This window comes from Balaenoptera acutorostrata, chromosome 18, assembly GCF_949987535.1.
Source record: "Balaenoptera acutorostrata chromosome 18, mBalAcu1.1, whole genome shotgun sequence".
NCBI lineage: Eukaryota > Metazoa > Chordata > Mammalia > Artiodactyla > Balaenopteridae > Balaenoptera > Balaenoptera acutorostrata.
Window position 1 is genome coordinate 66,562,592 of NC_080081.1, and position 18,353 is coordinate 66,580,944.

Here is an 18,353-nt window from a genome sequence, read left to right on the forward strand (position 1 = left end):
CTCAGAAAATGTTTACAGTTTAGTTCTGCTTTTCTAAAGAAAAATCCAATAAATATCCAATGACTTCCACAATGCCTTCTGTGAGTATTCTAAATTTCATTCAGATATCACTTCTCAGAACTTCCATTAATCACAGGGTGAAAACTCCTTGTAGGACAGGACGCTCACTTTTTAAAGACCTCCTTCCCTGTTCCTCCTTAGAATGGTGCTGTGCATATAGTAAGTGCTCAAAAAACACTGATCATGCTTTAGTTCGATTTCATAAATGGGAAGATGGTCCTCATTTTGAAACATTTTCTTAGTTTAATTCCTCTCAAAATTGGACATTGGTCTCCAGTTCAATGCTGTTAAATTGGCATTGATTGGCTTGTAACGCCATACTTCCATCCACATTCTTTTTGGATAAGTTTATCCATTACCAACTTTCAGGGAAATCAATAGACAGATGATTCGTGCTCAGTGAGACCCTCATTACTTATTAGCTACCTGTTGATTCCATGACACCATGCTAAGGGGCTTCTCATAAACCATGAGAAAAGCTGGAACTAGAACCAAGAAATCCTTGGGTCTTTTTTTTCCTCTCAGAAGTCACACTTTCTTCCCACTTAACTAGGGAGCAGGTGTATCAGCAAACAAGAGGCAACATGTTTCATCTGGGGATGGACTCCCGTGTCCTACGAAAGTGCCCTTGGTTTATAAACAGAAGACTCTTTTCCTTCCTGACAGCATCCTAGGATATGTAGCTGGGGGATTCAGTAACAGAGGCGTGTTCCCCTTCACAAATCCTCCTGATAAAAAGAGCATGCTTGCAGGTCAAGTCCTACTGCTAAACATGGTATTCTATAGTTCGCATGGTAGAGATGCTAACAGAATTCTAAAAATACTTGGGAATAAGTCCCTTCCCGTGAAACCTACTTAGAGAGGGAGGCAGAGGCACATGAAGTGCTATCATAAACCAAGCGATGTGGTGCTGACTGTATATACAGCAGTGGTTTAGGCAAAGGAGAGAGCCCGACTGAGATGGAACAGAAAAGCTTCAGAGTCATGGAGGAGGAATCTGGGCATGATGAGTGTCATAGCTCAGAAGCAGGGGCCGGGCCGGCGGGGACCTGGTGGTGGTGACGTCAGAGGAGGTGGGGGAGAGTTGGGTGGGCTGAACGTGAGAAAACAAGGTTCTGAAAGCATAAAATGCGTGCTCGGGTGCAAAGGGAAACGAGAATGAAGGTTTTTGTTTTTGTTTTTTTCAGTAGTTGTGGCACGCGGGCTCAGTAGTTGTGGCTCGCAGGCTCTAGAGCGCAGGCTCAGTAGTTGTGACGTACGGGCCCAGTTGCTCTGCAGCATGTGGGATCTTCCCCGACCAGGGCTTGAACCCGTGTCCCCTGCATTGGCAGGCAGATTCTTAACCACTGCACCACCAGGGAAGTCCAAGAATGAAGTTTTAAAGTGTCACAACTTCTCTTTTCCTACCCTTGTTTGATCTGTTACTATTTGCAAATATTTAAGTGTCAGCAGCTTATCAGACATTCCCTGTATGTAACCACAAACACCCTCCTTTGCACCGAGGCAGTGGGCCTCACGTTTAATGAGGCCCAAAGACTGCGTGTTTCTTAGATATGAAGGACACTACTTCTAAGCTTGGGAGCCTTTGTTTGCCATCATCTTGGAGGGAGGAGGCTCCTTACAGGTTCTGTAATATTGAGTACATACATTATTGAATATTATTGTTGGTGTCGCGTTGCAAATATGGTTTATAGATTCTTCACCCCTGAAATATATTGAAAATTTTTTTAACCAGACATTTTTCTAGTGATGCTACAGTTGATATAAATTATATTGGAAACTTGAAAAAACAATAAGAATGCACTTTGCCCTCAATTCGGTTTTCATTACCTTCAGCAGAATCTCTTTAGGCTACTTAGCCGAATTCTTATTAGATCTTTAGTGAGAATTTAGAAGTTATGCTAAAGACCAAATACCTCTTTGGCACATGGTATCTTATTTTAGTTGCAAACCTTTATTCAAACAGTGTCTGAGTAATTGAATTTAAAATAGAGCTTATTTGGGCTTCCCTGGTGGCGCAGTGGTTAGGAATCCGCCTGCCAATGCAGGGGACACGGGTTCGAGCCCTGGTCTGGGAATATCCCACATGCCGCGGAGCAACTAAGCCCGTTTGCCACAACTACTGAAGCCCGCGCACCTAGAGCCCATGCTCCACAATAAGAGAAGCCACTGCAATGAGAAGCCCGCGCACCGCAAGGAAGAGTAGCCCCCGCTCACTGCAACTAAAGAAAGCCCACGTGCAGCAGTGAAGACCCAACACAGCCAAGAATAAATAAATAAATAGATAAATTTATAAAAACAAAAAAATAGAGCTTATTTTTTATTTTGTAGTTCAGATTTTTATTTTTAATTAATATATGTTTAAATAAAAGTAGATGTCCTTATACAGGTTAAAAAAACAGGATAGATGCTCCATTAGGTTAAATACATTATTGATCATATGCTTTTGCTGTAATTCATTAATAGGAATAGTAAATAATTATTTTATGGGAAAAGGCAATTAATTTTTTTTTTACTTTGGATGAAATAATTTCAAAAATCACTGGTAATATATAGTCAGGACACAGATATAAGCACACACTGTCACCTACGTGATTTTTCATTTCCTCTGTCGTGGGATGCTTTTTTTATGAGATAGCTGCTTTATTCAAGGATGCCGTGAACTCAGCCCTTTATTCCAGGCATCACTGTCACTTGTCATTGTCTGGGCTCTCCCTAGGTGGTGTGGGATGAGTCCTCTGACGTTTTTACTGGACCAGGGACTGGTGTTGCTTCATTTATACTCTGATCATGATAGCCCATTGCTACTACTTCATGTGGGCGTCCCCCTGTGATGTTAACTGACATCTCCCAGCCGCCGGTGGTCTCCCCTGGGAGGCAGGGCTGGCTCAGAATATGTCATGGTGCCAACTGGAAGGTGGGTGCTGTCTTGGAAGCCCCCTTGCATGCTGCTGTAGACGGTGTCTGCTGTATCCATGGGCCACTTGGCATCATCTGTTAGGAGGTATGCTGCCACCATAGCACCCCCCAGATTTTGGTGGGCATATGAAACCATTGTATTCTGACATTAATGTCTGCATGAAAAACAACAGCAGAAAAGGTATTTCTCGTTTTTTCATGGCTTTAAAAAATGGATCAGCTAATCAAATTGAAAGGATTGATTCTCAGCTTTGTTACTATCATTGAATTATTGAGCACATCTGTTCTTATTTCTCATTTTTTTAACACTGAAATGGATTCTTCAGCACACTCACGATCAGATTCAAGTCATTCCACATGGCAAGCAGGGCCTTCATGATTTCCCGGTCCCTCAGTGGCCATGTACACTGCCCTACTTTGTAGCTTCACAGATGGTTCCTCCTGCCTGGTCGGTCGCCCCCCACCCAGATTAACTCCCCCATATGTCTACTTTGTGGTTCTCCAAGGGTGGTCCTGGGACCACGTGAATCAAGATCAGATGGGAAGCTTATCACAAACACAGATTTCTGGGTCAGATCTGAGATGTGTTGTGTAACATTCTCTGGGAGAGCAGAGTTGGAGTCTATTTTTAACAGTTTCAACCTAAAATGTAAGAACCATTGACCTATGAAACAAATTCCTTCTTGGAAGGCTGAGTTCCACCATCATCCATCTAGGAGGCCCTCCCTTACTTGCTGGGGTCTCTCCTGCCCGAGGCTTCTCCTCTCCACCTGCTCCTCTAGCCTTGTGTGGTGTGAGATACTTCACTGTCTGCTGTGCTTGCCTGGCCCTGCCACTGGTCTGTCCCTGTGGGCTGCGACATCATCTGACAGCTCCCTTTGTCCAGTACTTAGCACCAGCAGAGTTTAAAAAGCGCTTATTTGTTCACTGCCAGCTCAGGATTAGCGTGCCATGGCATTAAATTAACCCTACGAGCATCCTTGAAATTAAACTCAGACTGACTTGTTAATTTGACTCCAGAAGAGTAAGAAAGAGGGTGAAGAAACACTATTTTCTTCTTCTTTTTAAAAAGAGATCCTGTTTAAACAAATGAGGGGCAAATAATAACATGACATTTTAAATTATGAGATAAAGACCAAGTATAAATAAAAATAAAAAGTTGTTACTCACTTGTCTTGCCAAGTTCCTTCTTACGTGAAAAATTGGAACATTGACTTAGACCAAGAAAAATGGAAAAATAAAGGCAAGTGAAATTCTCGCCATGAAACTGAAAAATAATTTGTATTGTTATTTTAAACAAGTCCATAAAATAGAAAAGCTGTATTACTACAAGTAGACAATTTATTCCTTTTCTTTCTAAAGTGATATTACTTAAAAGTTTTTATTACATTTTCTCAGACCACAAGATACAGAACGTTTAATACAGGTCATAAAAAAGGCACAGCCAAGTCACCAAGGGGACTTCCCTGGTGGCACAGTGGTTAAGAATCCGCCTGCCAGTGCAGGGGACACGGTTTCGATCCCCGGTCCAGGAAGATCCCACACGCTGCGGAGGAACTAAGCCCGTGCGCCACAACTACTGAAGCCCGTGCGCCACAACTACTGAAGCCCGTGCGCCTAGAGCCCGTGCTCCACAACAAGACAAGCCACCGCAGTGAGAAGCCCACGCATCGCAACGAAGAGTAGCCCCTGCTCGCCACAACTAGAGAAAAGCCCACGTGCAGCAATGAAGACCCAACACAGCCAAAAAAAAAAAAAGAAAAGGCATACCCATAAAATATCTGTAGGCTTGTGGTAGAATACCTCTGATGTTGCAATTGCAATGTTACTCAGGAAGATAAACTATCCACCCTTGCCCTCCAATCAATGACTGTGTATTGAATAGTTACCCTCTCTCCAAACTCTGTCCTAACATATTGAGGACATTTTGTGTAATTGGAAATCTACTAGATGGTCATCAAGTTTTGGAAAGTTATCAGACTTTAAAGCAAGTTTTGGAAAGTTTTTTTTTTTTCTCCCCATTTCTCTTTTTGTTTCTCTGGAAGAACCGAGGAAGAAAGAAATTGGACTTAACGTACTCCTTAGTCATACAAAAAGAATCCAAAGAGATTCTAAAGTAGCATTGATGGTTTTATTAAGCTTTAAAGTTGCTCTTTGCCAGGGTGCTGAGTTGGATATCTGATTATAAATTTGTGAGAATTTGTATCAGCAAACAACTGGCCAAGGAGTTACCTGTTGATATTTTCATCCTCATGTAAATACCATTTCCGTTCGGAACCGCCCTCTTCATTCAATGTGAGCGCCTGCACTTGGAGTTTTCAGCCATTCAGTGTTTTTTTTTGTAGCCCAGTAGCACTTGTGCACGGCTTCCAGTTTAGAAATAATGTCAATGGCATTTACTCTGTAACTGGACATAGTATTTGGCTCTCATAAATTCTAAGTAATACAATTGTTTTGAGTTTTGCTTTCTACTCCTGTCCAGTGAAAGATTATTTCGTACTGAAAATCGGTGTGTGACAGGTTCATGGAAAGTGACCCAAGAAGGACTTCTATGGATGACATTGTGGGGAGACTGCTGTCAGTGCCCCTGAAAGAAAGGAGACTTTAGGGAGCTCAACTCTGTAAAATCTTGTAGATTAACCTTATAGAAAAAGTGAAACTGGACACATTTATATTGGAAGAAATTAAGTTTGAATAGCATTGTAGGGGAACAAAAATGTCCCATCCTTCAGCTGAAGTAGTATTGGCTTTCATTCTCCCACTCTGGAGTTTCTAAGGAGCTCAGTGATTGCCTGCAAGTTTAATAATACATGTCTCAGTGTGGCATTTTGTGTTCAATTTGTGTGTGTTCGTGAGTCTGTGTGTATTTGATCTTGTGTCTTCCCGTCCTTATCCTGGAAGAGTTGGGCATTGCCCTGAAGACCTTTAGTTCTTAAAGCACACCTGTTTGAAGGAGACAGCTGAGGTGGCATCAAAACCTTGCTGGTGTAGATGCAGAGAGGACCTGGGCCAATTTTAGAGCTCACATTTGAGAGGAGAGCTCCATGAAAACGTCCGTTCGTCACTCGCACGCCACCCTCTCCCTTCGGCTGTCCCCTTCATTCTGTAATTACCACTCACATAATGAGAACTTATCGCTGGAGTGCCAATACCTTCAAGGGATTTTAGCTGCAGTTGCAGAAAGAGCTGTACCGGTGCAGAGGACTACGGTTAATAAAAGAAGAGAAGAAACCTTGCAAGTTCATTAAGAGAAAAAAAGAAGTTCCTGCTCTCACTGCTGAGCCTTGACGTATTCCCCAGGAAATAAATAAAACAAGTGGGAGCCACGTGGTGTTTATCAGACTTTAAAGCAGGAGTCCTGTAACAACGAAGACGCCGGGAGAGTGAGAAAGGGGGAAGATTTGTTTCTGCAGGGGCGGGGGGACTCTCACAGTCTTCCTTACACACATCTGGGGGGAGGAGGAGCCCTTAAGAAAAGCAAACGGAGGTGGCAGCTGTAAGGATGCTAGTAACCGAAGAGGGGAAGGTGCTTTAAATTGGGTTCAACTAATCAGCGATTTTAGTTTTTATAATCTGATTCTTTTCTCCAGTGACTGCATAGGATGGATTTGAAAAAGGATGCACTCAGCCACAGGAAGAAGGCATGTTTATAAACTATTAAAAGTCCAGGACCAGTGAGATGAGGTGAAAGAAAAGTGGATTGAGAACCAGAAGACCCGGGAGTCAGGTTTCAGACCAGCTCTATCACCAGTTTGCTGTGTGGTTTCGGAGTACCACCTCACCTGTCTGGAGTATTTATTCCCTTCCTATGAGACCAGGTGGAAAAGAATAAATGCCTTCCCTGTATCCCATCCACACCACAAGGATAAGGATCATTTGATGATGCGTTGCTGAAAAAATTTTTTAGAATAAGTCCCTTTTTATTGAAAAAACTTTGTATTTTTCTAGGATAACCATGAACGGGAATGATAATCATGTTTATATTAGTTTGAAGTTTTGCACTACAAGACATTTTCTAATGCCTTAAAAATGAATTATAGTGCCTTGGTTGATTTCTAAGGTTGACCATCCTGGTCTCCAATGATACATATAATACACATGGTACAATACATGTATAATTAACAGTACATAACATAAAGCCAGCTAAAATCCCACTTAGCAGATCAGTATGTGTTCTTGATAGATCTATATGCAGGGGGTTCAGAGCTGAGGCTGGGAGGCAAAGAGGCACAGAGTACCTGTGGCACTGGGACTATCCCGTGACCATTTTTGTAGAACCTCCCGGATGCCCTGTGTGTGGATAACGGGGCTGCTACGGCATCGTTGCTGTCTGCCGTGGTCAGGTGACATCCCTCTCCTCTCTGCCCAGCTTACCATGGTACCCAAAGCCTCTAGGAAATGCGTGTATTAATGTCTTTCAGGAGAAAATGTTGAGGATTTGAAACAAAGCAGTGGCAGTGAGGGTGGAGAGGAAGGAACGGATTTCAGTGATGTCTTCAAGGTGGAAACGTGGAAATAATAGAAATTCCTGCCTCCTTTGCCTGAAATAGGCTTCTCTCTTCCTTCTGGCCTATGCTTCCTCATTCCTCCGTCTTTCAAAATTCAGCACAGGGATCATTTCCTCCAGAAGACTTTCTTCCTCACTCTGATTGGACATTCCCCCAGCATCCAGCCTCTGCTTCTACCAAACCTGAACTATGGTTGTTGGTGTCTCCTTGGCTGGTCTCCAAGTCCTTTCAGGAGGACTCTCTTTTTTCACTCATAGATCGTGGCGCCTAGAATACAGCTTTGCTCATTGTAGATACACGATGAATATTTATTGAGCAAATGTCTGAAGGTCTGAAGTGGAGAGCGAGGGAAAAGAGAGCATTTACAATGATGATCAGATTCCTGTTTTGGATCCTAATTGAAATGTTTACTCTTATTATGTAATAATATTTTATACATTGCAAAGCATTACCTAAAACCTGAGTAATTATTACACTTGGTTTGAAATCAGTATTTTTTCACTCAGATGCTTTTTAAGATTAGCTTTCAGGTTTATAAAGTTGTTGAACCAAGTATCAAACTTTTTCGTATTATTTATCTTGTTTTTTTTTAACTATTTATTATAAAATCTGTTCTCCATATCATGGAACATGAATTTGCGGGTGTGCCCATGCCTCCCCTTAGTAAGTTAGAAATGTGTGTGTAGCCGAAATGCAATCTGTTAAATCCCAAAAGAAAAGATATTTTCATTTTGATTTATTGGAATTTCTTAAAGTCTGTGTTTGTAATTAAAAGAAGTTTCCTCTTTAGTTCTTAGCAGCCAGTGTTTAATTATCATAGAAAAAAACTGACACACAATGGTGATTAAAAAGTTGACAGTGTGAAAAAATAGAATATAAACAGAATAAATTGCAAAATATTAAATTAAATTGAATCTTGTTATTCTCTAAATTTGACAGGAGATTTCTTAACAAATTAAACATATTAGATGGTTTTCCTTTGCACTTACTTGAATGTGCCTGGCACAAAACATTATATTTCATATGAGAGATACCGAAAAAGAGTTCACCTTGCCCATTTAGTTTAGTCAGAATTTACCAAAGGAATTTTTCATTTTAGATAGCCTATTTTGACTTGGGTTATATGTATTTTAAAAGTGAGTTGAGAGATGAAATGGTTAGCTTGATTATTTAACCCCAAATGCCATTTCACTTTAAGTCTGGGGGATTAATATTGCCTCTTGCGGGACTTCCCTGGTGGCGCAGTGGTTAAGAATCTGCCTGCCAATGCAGGGGTCACTGGTTCGAGCCCTGGTCCGGGAAGATTCCACATGCCACGAACAAGAAAGCCCGTGCGCCACAGCTACTGAGCCTGCGCTCTAGAGCCCGTGAGCCACAACTACTGAGCCCATGCGCCACAACTACTGAAACCCGCACACCTAGAGCCCGTGCTCTGCAACAAGAGAAGCCACCGCAATGAGAAACCCGCGCACCGCAATGAAGAGTAGCCCCCGCTCGCCACAACTAGAGAAAGCCCGTGCGCAGCAACGAAGACCCAGCACAGCCAAAAATAAATAAATAAAATAAATAAATTTATAAGAAACAAAAAACCAAAAAATATTGCCTCTTGCAGTACTTTCTGAATATTCCCTGTGACTCTTCCTCGAGGCATAATTAATTGCTGGCTATCCGTGCCCTCATAGCGCCTTGCATGTGTTTCTGTTGTAGTAACAGTGCCATCGCAGTGTGATTGTGAGTGTCTGTGTCTGAGACCACAGCTGCTTGTAAGAACCTTGTAGAAAGAGACGTTGTGTGGCATTTTCATCGCTGGTTTCCCTAGTGCCTAGCACACAGCAGATACTCAGCAAATACTTTACGAGATGTCTTTAATTATTACTTTGATTCTGTTTCACTTTGGTGAGGAGATAGATGGAGCTCAGTTGGTCAATCAGAAACCACACATATCTAGTACAGGTTCACTCCATTAGCCTGCGTGGTCTTGCAAAGACAGGGCTTCTTATACTCTTTTTTTTTTTTTTAATTTTATTATTATTTATTTATTTATTTTTGGCTGTGTTGGGTCTTTGTTGCTGCGCTAGGGCTTTCTCTAGTTGCGGTGAGCAGGGTCTACTCTTCGTTGCCGTGCGCGGGCTTCTCATTGTGGTGGCTTCTCTTGTTGCAGAGCATGGGCTTCATGCGCCTGGGCTTCAGGAGTTGTGGCCCGCGGGCTCTTGAGTGCAGGCTCAGTTGCATAGTTGCTTAGTGCTGGCTTAGTTGCTCTGTGGCATGTGGGATCTTCCCGGACCAGGGCTCGAACCCGTGTACCCTGCATTGGCTGGCGGATTCTTAACCACTGCGCCACCAGGGAAGCCCCTCTTATACTCTTCTGACGACTTTCCCCTGATTTATTTTCCATCCTGAGCACTTAGCCATTGGCTTGCTCCCAAGGCTAACAAGGAAGCAGGGCCATCGTAGGGGGCATTCAGGGGTCATTCCCAACTGTAGACAAGCATCCTGGGAACCTGATATGTCCCACATTTTGTATGAGTGAAACACAGTGAAGAAAGACATCAGTTGTATTGAAGGAGGAAAGAACCAGAGGACCATGAGCCATGTTATAAAGAAGGGGAGAGAGTGGTGGTCGGTGGTTTGCATATGATAGAGAAGTGGTCGGGCCAGGACCGCTAGGAACTGAGAGACTGTGGGAATCTGAATCCCAGGAGTATTTTGAACACTCAGTTACTTTCTGGCTGCTGGTAGCACAGAGGGTGGGAGTGAGAGAGCAGTGGGGAAAGGGGGGAAGGGAGCTGTCCAGAGGCCAGGAGACAAAAGACAGAGCCTGACTTGAAGTGCTTTGAGGACAGCTCTCCTGGCAAGAGAGTTGAGAAATGTCTCCTGCAGTGACTAGTACCGTAGCGTTAAATCTTTATAAATATGATTTTTTCTCCTAGAATAGCTACTGCTGCTCTAGGCTTTACACAGGGTTGCTAGCCCAAGGCAGACAAAATTAGTTGAAACATTTCCAGCACAGGAAACAATGCTTCAGCATTTACTTGAAGAGAATGTTGAATTTTGACCCTGGTATGGGTTTTTATTCTTGTATCTTGGCATCTTCCAACTGTACAAATGGTGAAAAGAGGATGCTAATCATAACATAATTCCCTTATGAAATCAGGATTGAGGTTTGTTTTTTTTTTTAAGTATAGTGTCTGGACTGGGTCCTATCTGTAGACATTCAGATTTAATTGCTGCGGGGTGCGGCTCAGTCATCGGTACGTTGTTTTTTTTGTTTTGTTTTGTTTTTAATTAATTAATTAATTTATTTATTTATGGCTGTGTTGGGTCTTCGTTTCTGTGCGAGGGCTTTCTCTAGTTGCGGCGAGTGGGGGCCACTCTTCATCACGGTGCGCGGGCCTCTCACTATCGCGGCCTCTCTTGTTGCGGAGCACAGGCTCCAGACACGCAGGCTCAGTAGTTGTGGCTCACGGGCCCAGTTGCTCCGCGGCATGTGGGATCTTCCCAGACCAGGGCTCGAACCCGTGTCCCCTGCATTGGCAGGCAGATTCTCAACCACTGCACCACCAGGGAAGCCCAGGATGAGTTTTTGATGGAAGAAAAAAGAATCTAACACATGGCTTCCTCTGAGAATTTTTATCAAGTGTAAAGAAGTCCTAAGTAGTGGGTAATGAGAATGTAAAAGGGGGTAATGTTGGATACTTTTGATTAGGAAGCTGTATTGGGATAATTTCCTGGAGACTATGAATAATCCTGAAGAACTTCAGAGTGCAAACCATGACATTATATTTAGGACATAGCCAAGGATGAAGAGATACATCATGGAAGTATCATGCTGGTGACAGACGTCAAGATACTGCATGTATCTTGGCTCAGTTCAAGAAACCAACCAGCATTTTTTTTTTCAGGAACCACTCGATACAAGATGACCTGTCTGATGACAAGAGCTAAGCCCCAGTTCCTACTGCCCTCACCAGCTCACTGTTTCGAATCAAATGATTAAGGCCAGGCAGAAATGCATGCTTACTGTACAGCAGCTATAAAGGGAACTGTTTAATGTTCTTTGTCTATTATAAAAAAAAATAAAATAAAGGATAAGTAAGAGGAATGAATCAAGGAGTAAAGAATTTTCAGAAAGGCTGTAGGAGAAAAGTGACAAAGGAATATCAGTAATACAGAGGCTTGCACAGATCTGCAAATACTAAGTTTGCAGTATTGAAGGTAACTATGAAGATTTGGATTTATGTAGATTGGTAGAAAAGACAGCAGTTGGGTGCTATTTCAGGAACTTCAGGGATGGTAGCCCTTGAGAAAGACCTTAAAGACATCGAATGGAAGGAATATGGAACCAAGAGGAATGAGTATTGTATTAACGTGATAAGCAAGAGGACTCCTTAACCCTGTACTAAACCTTAGTTTATTCCTAAACCTTAGGAATAAAAACACAAATAAGACAGGGTACCCAAACTCAGGAAACTTAGGATCTAGAAGAAAGATAGGAGTCATAGACGAATTAAAGCAGTTAAGGATTTATAGTAGGGGCACAAAGGAGAGGGTGAAGAATAGACCCAGATTCCTTCTGTAAATATGAATAAAAGTTGTGCTAGCTCTTCATCTACTTTTATCCATATTCACCTTTTGTTCCTCTAGTAGGGCAGACCTCTATGTTGTCTTCATCGTTTTGTCCCTAAGTAACAAACTGTCTTTTTTCAGTTTATAAAAAGTAATGTAGGACTTACAGAATGAAGCAAATAAATGAATAAAGATAGAGCTGAATTGCTGTGTTTAGCCCTTGTTGTATTTAATAGATGGTTCCTAGAAAGTTACTTAGAAAAACCTACGTAAGAACAACAAAGGTAATTTATTCTGCAGTATCATCATACGATAAATGCTTAAGAGGTTTGGTCAGAAAACGTGTTTGCTGATGAACCGTGGAGTCTTTTGTAACCTCATTTATTATTTATTTTATACAGAGATGTGAGTGAAGAGCAAGGGCTTTAATTACTTTGGTAAATGCTATAAAATAGGAATAAATTCCAAATCACCTACGGTCACACCATTTGTCATTGACTGAGTGTTATTTCAGCCCAGACCATCTGATTCCAAAGCCTGGGCTCCCAACTACTTAATTAGATGACTCCCCTAAATAAGCACCTTACAGGGGAGGGAGATCTTGAGTATTCTATGTCTTATTTCTCTGTGAAATAGGCACTACGTATTCATCCTACTCGTAAGGTACTTCAAGTCTTCTGTGTAAGACGATAAGGTACAAATACAGAGAAATGTCATCCCTGCTTTTCTCACAACAGTTCTGGGCATGTGCCCAGTGTATAATTAATATTTGCCAACTTGAATGTATGCCAATATCAGGTGGAGGTGAGTCTGAATCAGGAGATCTTCTTTTCCCCTCTTGCTTTGTCTTTGGGACTGAGTGTTCCATTTTTCTCAATCCGGGAGTGTGAATTATGTGGCAACTTCGAGAACCTTAGGAAAATCAGTCAGTCAATCAATCAATCAATCAGTCAAACTCAGATACAAATATTTCAGCTGCACCTATTAAGGCTTCTTAAATAATGTCTCCAGACCTCTCTTCCTGGTGAAAGGGACAGAGCTGAGGAACAGAGAGGAGTGTAGTGGTCTTTCTCCACAAAAGAGAGCCCCCTTTGATCGAAAGGCTGGCATTTAGGAGGGAAAACCTTTTCAGGGAGCACGGGGGGCAGTGCTCCAGGGAAGGGATGCACTTCCTTCACAGCAGCTTCACACCATTACAGTCACAGGACCTTAGAGGAAGTCACCACTGAGCTCGGGAGCCCAGTTGTCTGAGCGATGGGAGGCCATCTTCCAGACACACATCTCAATAGGTTGTTACTGGCCTCTGCTGGACCATTTTTCAGGGATAGGAACTCTCTCCATGCGGGTGATTCTTTTCTTCTTCTTGTTCGTATTAATTCAAACCAGGATCTTTACAAGGCGCTGCCTCAGCTCTTTGAGGCCACCCTGAAATTCTATCTCTTGAAACCACGTAGGATAGATTTGACCTTTTTTCCCCTATAGATGAACATTTCAGATATCTTCAGACAAGGATTATGAAGTGAGGACTTCCCTGGTGGTCCAGTGGTAAAGACTCCATGCTTCCACCGCAGGGGGTGCGGGTTCGATCCCTGGTCAGGGAACTAAGATCCTGCATGCCACGTGGTACGGCCAAATAATAATAATAATGGATTATGAAGTGACTTCCCAGTTTGTCTTTTCTGGAGGAGCATCCTTATACACGATGTACGCAGCTTGTAACCGTTCCTACTGGAATTGGATGCCAGAGTGAAGGGCAGCAGTGTAGGGGGATATGATCTGAGGACAGTGGACTCTCATTTTCTTTAACCTAAAATTGCAGTAATCGGGTAGTGGCTATTTGAAGCCCTTGAATAGGTTGGAAAAGTAGTTCCTAAATTAGGAGAGTGAGTTCTTTAGAGGTCACAGAGACAGGAAGACCCTGGAGTTTTTGAGTTCTCGCTCATGTAGTGCCTGGGAACCCCCTCACTGAACATGCTGTAAATGAGAGATTGGGGATGCCACCAGCTGTCTCGGGTCATCTTAAAAATTAGCATTGGTAAAGCCATTTAAATGCTTCAGAGGGGAAGTGATTGTAAAGTATTATCTTACAGCTATAGTCGATAACCTGGTGGGCGATTTCTATGAAATCCCATGAGAATAAGGAATCTCTCAGTTGATCAAATCTTCAACAACCCTTCCTTTATTGCCATAGCAACCAAATCTGTCCTAACTACTCAAATTAGTGAATCAATCGTGGTCCCTGATGTATGTTGTTTGACAGCAGCCATGCCCGAAGATTGCTGGCTCTTTGTTCTTCTTTAGGTAGTAAATACCCCTATTAGAAGACACTCTTCTCAGATATAATATACACTGAATTATCTGAAGGACCCCTTCAGTATGTGAGTCTGAGATCTCATCCCAGGATAATTAGCTTGAATAATAGTTATAGCCATGTTCCCTGCCCCCCCCACCATTGTATGTTATTGATTAAGGAGAGAAACAAGTTCATTATTTCCAGTTCTCTGGAAATAGATCATATACTTTATTTTTGTAGTGACCAAATATTTAAAACCCAAATCAAGACATTAGATCTGACAAAGGACTGTTTTTTTCCTGATGTTTGAATTTATTTACATTCCGTCTTTCAAATATTACAGAGATAAAATCATATTTAGCTATGCCTTTAATTACTACATTTCACTGAATACAATAAAAGAACTTCAGATTTGGGCTTCTTTACATTTTTTGTAGCAGTTTGGGGTTAAAACATTTTTTTACATCCATTCTTTCACATGGAGTCAACTAGTACAGTTCATCCAAAATTCAAGATGAATCGTCTTTAGCAACTATTAGGGTTATGAGTTTATCTTCAATTTCATTTGACTTCCATCTTTATTTTCACTTTATTGGTCTGGGTCAGGTGTGAAATGATGTTTATCCTTTGCTCTTTTATATAGCGTGTGTTTACTAGCATCAGTCCCTCTATTCACTGATTTGTATAAAAATTACTACTGGAAAGATTTAATTGACCCCAAAATATCACTTCTAGTTTGATATAATCCACCTATTCTTACTAGTGTTCCCATGCTGTAGTGGAGATTGTTTTTAGCGCCTCACTCCTTTGAGACCTAATCCATGAACTATTTCATCACTGAGCTTATAAGAAAGAAATGTACATCACTGACCTACTTGAACACTCACCTTTTTTGAACAGCTCCCTAGTTCATAATTCCCTTTGTGCCTGGCATATTTTACCTGTGTAGAGTTCGTGACCATATGAATTATGACTCCAAATCGCAATTCTGGAGGTACTTCTGTCAACTGCAACAGCTGGGGGCTACCTCGTCACAGTGGGGGGGCCCCCATGTCCAGCCAGCATCCGCGTATTAGGGGTGCTCAATCTGCATATCTAGAAAACCTGTAGCCATATGGGCGGGACTAGCAGACTACTTGCAGTGTACACTTATCGTATCTGGGATCCGTGAATCGAGATTTGTTCATTTGCGCATGGCCATGGGTGTGCTACCACAGAACCGTTCAGGAAACCAGTGACTGCAAGGGAGTTCCCCACTTCAAAGAATAGGAACTATGAGGTTCCACACCTCCCTGGCAACCTCCCTCCTAATTGAAAGTGCCTGATTGAAAGTGTCCAGCTGAAATCATCAGACCTTTCTCATCCAACAGCTGAGTCTCTGTGCCCACACGGCAACTCATGGACCATCACAGGCACCCACCTAGAGATTAAAATACTGTGACTGTCACCCCTACCCCAAATTAATATCTGTATGCAAGGTATGTGTTAATAGGAAAGTTTGGGTCAATTAGATTATTTCATATTGCATACTTTTTTTTTTTAAATTTTATTTATTTATTTATTTATTTATGGCTGTGTTGGGTCTTCGTTTCTGTGCGAGGGCTTTCTCCAGTTGTGGCAAGCGGGGGCCACTCTTCATCGCAGTGCGCGGGCCTCTCACTATCGCGGCCTCTCTTGTTGTGGAGCACAGGCTCCAGATGCGCAGGCTCAGCAATTGTGGCTCACGGGCCCAGCCACTCCGCGGCATGTGGGATCTTCCCAGACCAGGGCTCGAACCCGTGTCCCCTGCATTGGCAGGCGGATTCTCAACCACTGTGCCACCAGGGAAGCCCCCCATATTGCATACTTTTTATGTTGAATAGTTTTATAATCATTATAGGTAACCCACCAAGGTTATTGTTGCTCAGTTTCCACTAATTACATCAGCGCCAGTGGAGTAAACACAGCAGGATACACTCTAGATCTTGGATCTGCCTCCCCAGTTTTGACAGCATGTAAATCACCAATGAACAAAATCGTTCTGTGGTTGGGGAAAAGTTGTAGGGATGATGGTAGAGGGATTGAAGTCATTGAGTTTGAAATCATTTGGCCAGACTCATACCAGGAGCATACATGGAGGGAGGGCAGTGAGGCTTGGCTAATTGATTCTGTACTCTTGTCATAGCCCAGAATCTTTTCAATCCATCGCTCTTGATAGCGTCTCTCAATCTGAGTTGACAGTAGTGATGCCACCCATTTCCTTTCACTGCCTTAGATGGCTTTGTGGGTGGGGTAGAGGAAGAGTGCATTTGTGGAGGATGTAAAGTTCCCCTGGGAGTTACTTTCCCTTCCTGAACATCCTCATGGACCCTTCTTGGAGAACCAGAGGGCATTAGCCACTAATAGCTCACATTATTGCAGCCTGGTTTAGTGTCGCTTAGTTTTTCCTTGAGGATAAATAACCATGATAACATCCCCAGCCCTAACCTGGAGGATGATTCCAAACCTTTCAGAGATGACTCTCACCTTGTCCTCACAAAACTTCAATTCCTCAGGCTTTCTGAGGGTCACAAGAAGCAGAGGAAAGCATACCACTGGAACTTGGAATCACACAAACTCGGGTTTGATTCTTGCCTCCGCCATTTACTACGTGTGAGACTTAATGTGCATTTGTTTACTTACCTGTACATTGGTGACAGTTGCATCCACGCCCCACTTCATAGAGGGAGACAGAAATGAAAAGTGCGTGGCCTAGTGTGTGGCATCTATTTTTTTACTTAATACAGGTTTGTTCCTTTTCTCTAAAAGTCCTGCATGATGTGCAACTGTATATGGATAGAATTGGTAGAATTTGGAAATGAGGGGAATGACTTTAAATATGACTGACAATTATGTGAGTGGGAGCAAAAGATGGATCTTTTCAATTCACTAAACTTTCCCAAAGACACGATGTTTGAGATAGAGTAGAACACGTGTTAGGGGGAAAAAAAAAAAAAAAAAGACAAACATAAAGGCAACCAATGCAAAGGGGTTTTTGGTGGAGTCCAAAAGAAGCTCTCCCCAGGGAGCACTGTTTTGCTGTGACATTTTGATAGTAAATCAGCAGCCCCCAACCCCCGGGCCGCGGACAGCTATCGGTCCGCAGCCTGTTAGGAACCGGGCCGAACAGCAGGAGGTGGGCGTCAGACGAGCGAGCGAAGCTTCGTCTGTATTTACAGCCGCTCCGCCTCGCTCGTATTACCGCCTGAACCATACCCGACCCCCTACCCCATCCGTGGAAAAATTGTCTTCCAGGAAACCGGTCCCTGGTGCCAAAAAGGTTGGGGACCGCTGTAAATGAATGAATGAATGAATGAATGAATCCTTGGAGGAGCGTTTCTGAGCTTTGAGTCATCTCTTCTTCCTCTTATGAGCGCAGCATCAGCCCCAGGCTTTCTGAAGAGGGAGATAATGAGGGGAAAGGGATCAGCCACTGAGCATCTGCTCCATCCACAGAGAGTGTAGGATGCAGGGAGAGAAGACCGGCTTCAAGTTCCCTGGGCCCCTGAGGCAGGAGACCCAAAGCGTCAGCCCTACCTCTGCTGATCACCGACCTGAGATGGGGGACTGACTGCGTAATCCCCAGATGACAAACTCAACTCCAGGGTGTTTGTTTTTCTTTTTTCCTACAAATCCTGGACCTCTCTTTTGTCTGTTCTTGTGAGAGGTTTCTAACTAACGCTTAAAAAAAACTCGGGGATTGAAAAAACAGTACTAGTTGATGACGTGATAAACTCCTGTAGTAAGCTTTTCTTAAGGGAAGAAGAACTTCCAGCTGGATGTACCATTGTCTGCTGGTTTGAGACTTTTTCAATACACATCTTTCAGCAGCAAGTTTCCAGGTAGACTTTTATCATGGCTTTTGCAACTATTCCTTCACCTCTGCTCTCCTCTGGTCCTTTCCTTAGGGATAACTAGCTAAGGAGCAGTTGTTTTCTCCTTCTGGGCATGGACTAGCCTTAGCATCTCTGAGTACAAACCTCAGCTGT

The 18,353-nt window shown here is 42.7% G+C and overlaps 1 protein-coding gene across 2 annotated transcripts in view; it reads left to right on the top strand.

Moving 5' to 3' along the window:
- LHFPL6 (LHFPL tetraspan subfamily member 6) overlaps window positions 1-18,353 on the top strand; it is a 271,499-nt gene that overhangs the window by 153,619 nt on the left and 99,527 nt on the right. The gene's annotated exons all lie outside the window — the stretch shown is intronic.